General features: G+C 34.4%; 1 pseudogene; it reads left to right on the plus strand.

Moving 5' to 3' along the window:
- Nucleotides 1–6,978: 6,978 nt before the first annotated feature.
- LOC125921554 (eukaryotic translation initiation factor 1A, Y-chromosomal-like) lies at nucleotides 6,979–7,404 on the plus strand (annotated as a pseudogene).
- Nucleotides 7,405–8,833: the final 1,429 nt, after the last annotated feature.

Below are 8,833 nucleotides of genomic sequence, written 5' to 3' on the forward strand. Positions count from 1 at the left end.
AAGATGAAGCAGGCTCCAGGCTCTGAGTCGTCAGCACAGAGCCCATCGCACGGCTCGAACCCATGGAGCATGAGATCATGACCTGAGCTGAAGTCAGCCACTTAACCGACTGAGCCACCCAGGTGCCCCATAATGACTTGATTTTTAAAATGAGATAACAAATGCTATTTTTAATCCACCAGGTGCAAGTATTGACTTTTGCTGACAAATCAGAGTAAATAGAAGGTCATGTGCAGGTGTCATCCCAAATTCCAAAGTACTTAAATTAAAATAAGTGCCTATTACTACTGTCATTTATCCATTGATACAACAGATACTGATTATGTTCTTAGTATGTTCCAGACATGATTCAAATATTTTGTCATGGAAATGAACAAAACAAATAAGTCTCCTGTTCTCATGGTTTCTAAAGCTGAGGGGAGAGAGACAGACAATAAACAAATGTATTAAAAATATAAAATATTAATTCAGGTCATGATTGATAAGTGTTGTAAAAACAAGAACACGGGGTTTAAAAGAGATAGCAATTGAGTTGAACACATTATGAACATCAGCATTGCATACTGCATATTACTATTTTGCATATCATGACCTTGAATTTTCACAGCATTTTAAAAATTAAATTTATAAAATATAAGTATCATATTTCATTTTGTCTGGTGAGAAAATTGAGGCAAGAAACTGAGTTACATCTCAGTCATCCTCCAAATAAAAGAAGAGCCAGGAATCAAGCTAAGGCTTGTTTTACCTCAGAAAGACTGGGCTTTCTCAAATCCCACACTACATTTGTATGATAGTTTACATTGTGTCCAATATGGAGAAGCAACCAAAGAGAATTCTGCAGGAATATACTTGTTGTGATATATTTACACTAATCTTTCCTTTTTCTAACTCTTACCATTTGTGTACACAAGTAGTGCCTTATTAAAATCTGTTTGTTTCTATAATTGTACATAAATCCTTTCATGTTCATTTGCTTTACTTCTATTAAAACTGTATGTTTTCATATAGGCACAATAATTGGAATTAGATGAAAAAAATATTTAAAAATGTCTTATGGGTTATGGCATCAAAAATGCCTAAATCCTCCCCTTGACTATCCATGTATACCAACCCTTTTAAAGTCCTTGATAAAATATATGAATAGAGGAGACAGGTAGAAGGAAATAAATCTCTCTTGGTTGTTGTGGCTTCATGCCAAATGCCATAGGGACAGCCTGTGCCTACATCTAACTGAAGTTTAATTGACTTACAAAAAGCATGCCATAAAATTCAAACTAAATTTCAGCTCTTATAACACTTATTTCAAGAAAAAACAGAATATAACCACTATTAAGAAGACTCAGATGATATAATGTAATTAATGTAATACCTAAGGTAAAATTTGATTCCCCATCACATTTAAAAAAAAAATAACTTATTGTATGGGGAGCAGAAAAGAGAGGAAAGGGACTATTACTAAGAAAGTATTTTTGCCTCATGGATGAACTTAAAGATGTACAAAAATAACTATGATCCAAAAAGTGGTTCTGGAGCAATTGGATGATCTCATATGAAAGAAAGATATATACTGTTATAGGGTATACAAAAATTGGTTGAAAAATTGACCAGAGACCTAAATGTTAGAGCTAAAACTATGAACACCTTAGAAGAAAATGGAAGAGTAAATCTCAATTATCTTGTGTCACGCAACAGTTGCTTAGATATGACATTAAAAGCTTAAGCAACAGGGGCGCCTGGGTGGCGCAGTCGGTTAAGTGTCCGACTTCAGCCAGGTCACGATCTCGCGGTCCGTGAGTTCGAGCCCCGCGTCAGGCTCTGGGCTGATGGCTCGGAGCCTGGAGCCTGTTTCCGATTCTGTGTCTCCCTCTCTCTCTGCCCCTCCCCCGTTCATGCTCTGTCCCTCTCTGTCCCAAAAATAAATAAAAAACGTTGGAAAAAAAAAAAATTTAAAAGCTTAAGCAACAAAAGAATAAATAAATAAGTTGGGCTTTAACAAATTTAAAAATCTTTTATATTTCACCATCAAATATTGAAAATATCCTTCTCAAATTCTTCCGAAAAATAGAAGAGGAAGAGACACTTCCAAACCCCTTTTATGAGGCCAGCATTGTAAAACCAGATATGGACACCACAAGAATAAAATTACATGTCAATATCCCTGATAAACATAGATGCAAAATCTTCAACCAAATATTAGCAAACCAGGGGTGCCTGGGTGGCTCCCTCAGTTGAGCATCCAACTCTTGATTTTGAGTCAGGTCATGATCTCATGGTGGTGACTTCCAAAGTTGGGTTCCATGCTACATGTGGAACCTGCTTAAGATTCTCCCTCTCCCTCTCCCTCACTCCTCTCTCTCTCTCTCTCTCTCCCTCATATATATATATATATGTGTGTGTGTGTGTGTGTGTGTGCGCGCGTGTGTGTATTAGCAAACTAAATGCAACAATATATAAAATACGAACATACACCATAATCAAATGAGATTTATTTCAGGGATGCAACATCTACTAATCAATCAACATGATACACCACATCAACAAAATGAAGCATAAAAATCATATAATCATCTCAATAGATGCCAAAAACAGCATTTGACAAAATTCAACATCCATTTATGATCAAAATTCTTAATCAAAGTCACAGCTAACATAGTATTCAATAGTGAAAAGCTGAAAAACTTTTTCTCTAAGATAGAAACGAGACAAAAATGCCCACTGTTACCAGTTCTATTCAAAATGGTATTGAAGTCCTAGCCATTATAATTAGACAAGACAAAGAAATATATTGCATCGAAATCAGAAAGAAAGAAGTAAAACTGTCACTATTTGCAGATGACATATTATATATAGAAAGCCCAAAGATTCCATCAAAAAACGGTTGGAATAAATCAGTTCCATAAAGTTGTAGGATACAAAATACAAAAAATTTATTGCATTTCTATATATTAATAATGAAATGTAAGAAAGAAATTAATAATTGATCCTATTTACAATAAAATCATAAAGAATAAAATTTATACCTAGGAATATATTTAACCAAGGAAGTGAAAGACTTGTACTCTGAAAACTACAAGACATTGGTGAAAAAAATTCAAGAAGACGTAAATGGAAAAATATTACATGTTCATGGATTAGAAGAATTAATATTGTTAAAATGTCTGAACTACCCAAAGCCGTATACAGGTTCAAGGCAGTATCTATCAAAATTCCTATGGCATTTTTAACAAAACTAGAACAAACAATTCTAAAATTTGCATAAAACCACAAAGGATCTTGAGGATCCTTTGAGGAACCAAAGAAAGCTTGAGAAAGAAAAACAAAGCTGAAGATACCATGTTTTCTGATTTCAAACTATATTACAAAATTATACTCATTAAACAGTATGGTGTTGGCATAAAACCAGACACACCAATGGAACAGAATAGAGAACTCAGAAATAACTCCACATGTATACGGGCAATTAATTTATGTGAAAGGGGCCAAGAATAAACAATGGGGAAAGTACAGTCTCTTAAATAAATAGTGTTGGGAGAACTGGACAGCCACATGCAAAAAATGAAACTATACTATCTTACACCATATAGAAAAATTAACTCAAAATAAAGATTTGAATGTAAGGTTAGAAACCATAAGACTCCTAAAAGAAAACATAGATGGTAAGCACCTTGACATTGGCCTTGGTGATGATATTTTAGATCTGACTCCAAAAGCAAAGAAAACAAAAACAAAAATAAAGTATTGTGACCACATCACATTAAAAAGCTTTTGTACAGGAAATAAAATTATCAATAAAATAAAAGACAATCTACTGAATGGGAGAAGTATTTGAAAACTATATATCTAACAAGGGATTAATATCCAAAATATATAAATAGCTCATAGAATTCAATAGCAAAAAAACAATCTGAGTAAAAAATGGCACAGGAGCTGAATAGACATACTTTTTTTTTTCCCTAGGAAGACAGACAGATGATCAATAAATATATTAAAAAAATGCTCAACACTTTGATGATTAATCAAAGAAATGCATACCAAAACTAGAATGAAATAGTAGGTCATACCTGTTAAAATGACTATCACCAAAAAGACTAGAAAATAACAAATGTTGACAAAGATATGGAGAAGAAAGAACCCTTGTGCATGTTGCTGGGAATATACATTGGGGCAGTCACTATGGAAATCAGTGGCATTTCCTAAGAAAATTAAAAATGGAATATATGATTTGGCAATTCTGCTTCTGGGTATTTCTCCAAAGAAAATGAAAACACTAGCTCCAATAGATATATGCACCCATCATGTTCTGTGCAGCATTATGTACTATAGCCAAGACATAGGAGCAACCTAAGTGTTTACTGATGGATGAATAAAGAAAATACCATATTAGAAACAATGGAACACTATTCAGTCACAAAAAGAGACTGAAATCTTGCCATTTGCCAAAATATGGATGGACTTTGCGGGCATTATGTTAAGTGCAGTAATTCAGACGAAGAAAGACAAACATCAGATTATGTCACTTATATGTGGAATCTAAAAATAAACAAATAAACAAAACAAAGCAAAACAAAAAAATTAAGCTCATAGACACAGAGAATAGCTTGGTATTTGGGGGGAGGGGATGGGCAAAATTTTTAAGAGGCCCAAAAGGCACAAACTCCCAATTATAAGATAAATAAGTTATGGGGATGTGATGTATAACATGGTGACTATAGTTAATAACATTGTACAGCATATTTTAAAGTTGCTAAGAGTAAATCTTAAAAGTTCTCATCATAAGAAAAACAAATTCATAAATGAGTAAGGGATGAATGTTAGCTAGACTTATTACGGTGATCATTTCACAATATATACAAGTACTGAATCATTATGTTAATGCCTGAAACTAATATGTCAATTACATCTCAAAAATTGAAAAGATAAACCAGGTAATTATTATTTCCAGTTCCACGTGTAAGGAGTTTAGAAGTTGCCAATACATCCTGAAACTAAGTAAAAGTTGGACAAACGAAAAAAAATCAACAAGTTTTCTTGGATTTATAAGAGAAAGAGGACATAGGGCAAACCACTGCCCCAAATATTAGATGAATAAAGGAAGTCACAGCTTACCAGAGGAGCAGGGACTCAAGAGCAGAAACATCCATGGAAGCTAGTGCAGGAGTGGAAAAACCTGAAATATAATGTATGAATTCCTGGAGGTTCACTTGTGAACAAGTCTGAGAGTTAAAAACTCCAGGGGAAACCATTATGCTGGGGGAGGGGGGGCTCACAATATTGTGAATGTCAGAGAAAAATCCCTTCATGCTTCAGGCAGGAAAAGGGGAAGAGGAGCCATTTTGAAATACCCCAGAGTGCTTTGCTCTTTTTAACAAGACCTGCCTTCAGGGGAAAGTAATTAACCAATACCTAACCCATTGGGGAATTAGAGTTTAACTGACCTGAGGAAGGAAAATACTCAACTCAAACCCACTCTAGTCAACCTGTCCCACCTGAGGGGGCAGAAAAAAAATGAGAAACTCCAGTGAAGTCCAGAGGCATAGGACACTAAAATGCTTTCCCTCCCCTCACATCACACCACCATAGTTAACAATCTATTTACAAAAGTTCCTTTCACCTAAGACATCAAGTCTGCCTTTCAAGAAAAAATTACAAGGAAAAGGAAAAACCACAATTTGAGAAGACAGAGCAAGTATTAGAAGCATATACGATAGGGATGTTGGAATTATATGAGCAGGAATTTAGAACAACTATGATTAATATGCTAAGGGTTCCTGAGGATAAAGTAGATGATATGTAAGAACAGTAGGGTGATGTAAGCATAGCAGTAGAAATCCTAATCAAGAACCAAAAATAAATGCTAGAGATTTAAAAAAAAAAAAAAAAAAAAAAGAATGCCTTTGATGAGCTTATTAGTAGACTCGACAAAGCTGAGGAAAGAATCTCCAAGCTAGAGGATGTATCAATAATCTTGAAAAGCAAAAAACAAAAAGTAGGAGGAGAGCAACACAGAATAGAATATTATTCCACAGGGACTGTAGGACAACACACAGGGTGTTTTACACCCATAATGGGAAGACCAGAAGAAAAAGAAAGAAAGAATGGAACAGAAGAGATATTTGAAACAACAATGACTGAGGATTTCCCAAATTAATGTCAGGTACCAAACAACATATCCAGAAAGCTCAGAGCACAAAGCAAGATAAGTGCCAAAACAGAAACAAAAATCCACAAAGAAAAAAATAATACAAAACAAAAACTACACCTAGGCATATCATTTAAGCTACAGAAAATCAAAGATGAAGTCCTGAAAGAATCCAGAGGAATAAAACATCTTACCCATGGAGGAACAAAGATAAGACTACTTCTTCCAACAAGAGCAGAATACATATTCTTTTCAGGATCACATGGAACATTCATTAAGATAGACAAGATTCTGGGTTAGAAAACAGACCTTGACAAATTTTAAAGAATAGAAATCATACAGTGTCTGCTCTCAGACCACAATGGAATTGAACTACAAATCAATGACACAAAGATAACTGAAAAATCCCCAAATACATGAAGACTAAACAACATACTTCTAAATAATATATGGATTAAAGAAGTAACTAAAGAGAAATGAAAAACTATTTTCAACTAAATGAAAACACAACTTATTAAAATCTGCTGGATGCAAAAGCAGTACTTGGTAAGAATTTTGTAGCATTAAATGCATATATTAGAAAAGAAGAAAGAGCTACATTTCCACCTTAGAAGATGAAAAAAATAGCAAATTAAATCGAAAGTAAGCAGAATAAAAGAAATAATAATGGGTGCAACTGCATCTCAGAAGACCTGGGTTGTGAGACTTTCCCATGCTTGATGGCCTAGCTTCCCCCACCATCTATGTCCCATGTACCCCCTCAGACCTCTTGAAGGAATCCTTGCCACCTAGATTGGACTCAGAGACGTTTTTGTCTTAAAGCCACAGTCACTGCCATGCCCAAGAATAAAAATAAAGGAGGTAAAATTAGACACAGAGGTAAGAATAAGAATGCATCTGAAGAGAGCTGGTATTCAAAAATGATGGATAGCAATATGCTCAAATAATCGAAATGTTGGAAAATGGACAATTAGCAGTGTTTTGATGGCATTAAGAGGTTATGGTACCTCAGAGACAAAGTGAGAAAAAAAAGGTTTGGATAACTATCTCAGACATTATATTGGTTGGTCTAGGAGATTACCTGGATAATGAAGCTGATGCAATTTTAAAACACAGTGTAGATGAAGCCAGAAGACTCAAGGCATAATGAGCTTCCAGAGCATGCTAAATTCAATAAAGTAGATACATTTGGTCCTGGAGATGATGACAACATGCACATTGGCAACACTGGAGATGATGAAGGAGATGTGATAGTATCTTAATCGAACTCAACACTTTATGTTCCAATTTTTCTGGAAATTGTTCTACACTTTGGAGTCTGGCTATGACCCATTAAAGAAGATAAAAGTTTTATTGGCATCAGAGCAACCTGAAAAGCGGAATGATATTTTCTAAGGTATTTATGTTTCATTAAAAACTAGTAATTCTGAATATCTCACGTCAAAAGTTAAAGCCATTTTGTTCTTTTGTTGTAGTGGAGTTTATAGGTGAAGACTATATCGTCTATTTAAAAAAGGTGGGATATACATTGCTGCTTTTTCTCCTTTGACCACTCTAGTATGTGAATGGATATTTTGAGTCAACCTTTTGCCCTACACTCATTATGGATTATGATAAAGCCCTAGTTTTGACTGGCCTGTTGGCTAGATGCCATCATTCTGTATATTCCAGTTCCTAGAAGATCCCTTGAGATTCTGATACAATGTAAGGGAGGCAGAAATATGCATTTTAAGTAAAAACGATGACTGTTTTACACATTTAAGTCACAAGTGGCTATCTTTATACTAGTTTTGATGCGATGCACATTCTTTTCATGATCTCATTTTGAGATGATAAACATATTAACACAAAAGCATTTCTGAAAGTTTTTAGAACCTGGATTTTAGTAACAATTTTGAATTTGTAAGGTTAGCAGTTGGATGTTAGGTGACATCCATTATCTTTGGAGATATTAATATATTTGTTGACTTTTTTTCTTACTGTTCATGTGAAATTTAACAAATAATAAAATATGTTTTGTTCATATGCATGTATGCATAAATTTTTTATAGAACAAAAAGTATGTTAAAGTTTCATTTTATTTTCAGAAGTCATATACCTATGAGCTACAATTTTGAGTGCTTTATAAATAAATCACATGTAAATGAAAATATAATTTCCTAACAACTTATAAAACTTAAACCTTTTTCAAACAAGCCCTAAGTGGAGCAGAGAGGAGGGAATAAGAACTTAATAAAAAAATGGTCTGAAATTCCTAATGGAAGAGCTACAGTTGAGAAAAAATAAATAAAAAAATAAAGGCAAGGGCTCAGTGGCTCAGTCAGTTAAGTGCTGACTTCAGCTTAGGTCATGGTCGCATGGTTTGTGGGGTTGAGCCCTGCCTCTGGCTCTGTGCAGACAGCTCTGAGCCTGCAGCCTGCTTCAGAATCTGTGTCTCGATCTCTTTATCTCTCTGTTCCTCCCCTACTTGTGCTGTGTTTCTGTCTCTCTCTCTCTCAAAAACAAATCAACATTAAAAAAATTAAAAAAAATAAAGGCAATGTCAAGCTACAGAGTTAAAAAAATAGAAATAATGGAATTAGAGTAGAAGTGAATTAATTGAAATAAGAAATCAATAGAGGAAATCAAAGAAACCAAAGGCTGGTTCTGTGAAAAGTTCAATAAAATTGATAATCCTTTAACCAGGCTAAC

This window comes from Panthera uncia, chromosome C2, assembly GCF_023721935.1.
Source record: "Panthera uncia isolate 11264 chromosome C2, Puncia_PCG_1.0, whole genome shotgun sequence".
In the NCBI taxonomy this organism is placed as follows: Eukaryota; Metazoa; Chordata; class Mammalia; order Carnivora; family Felidae; genus Panthera; species Panthera uncia.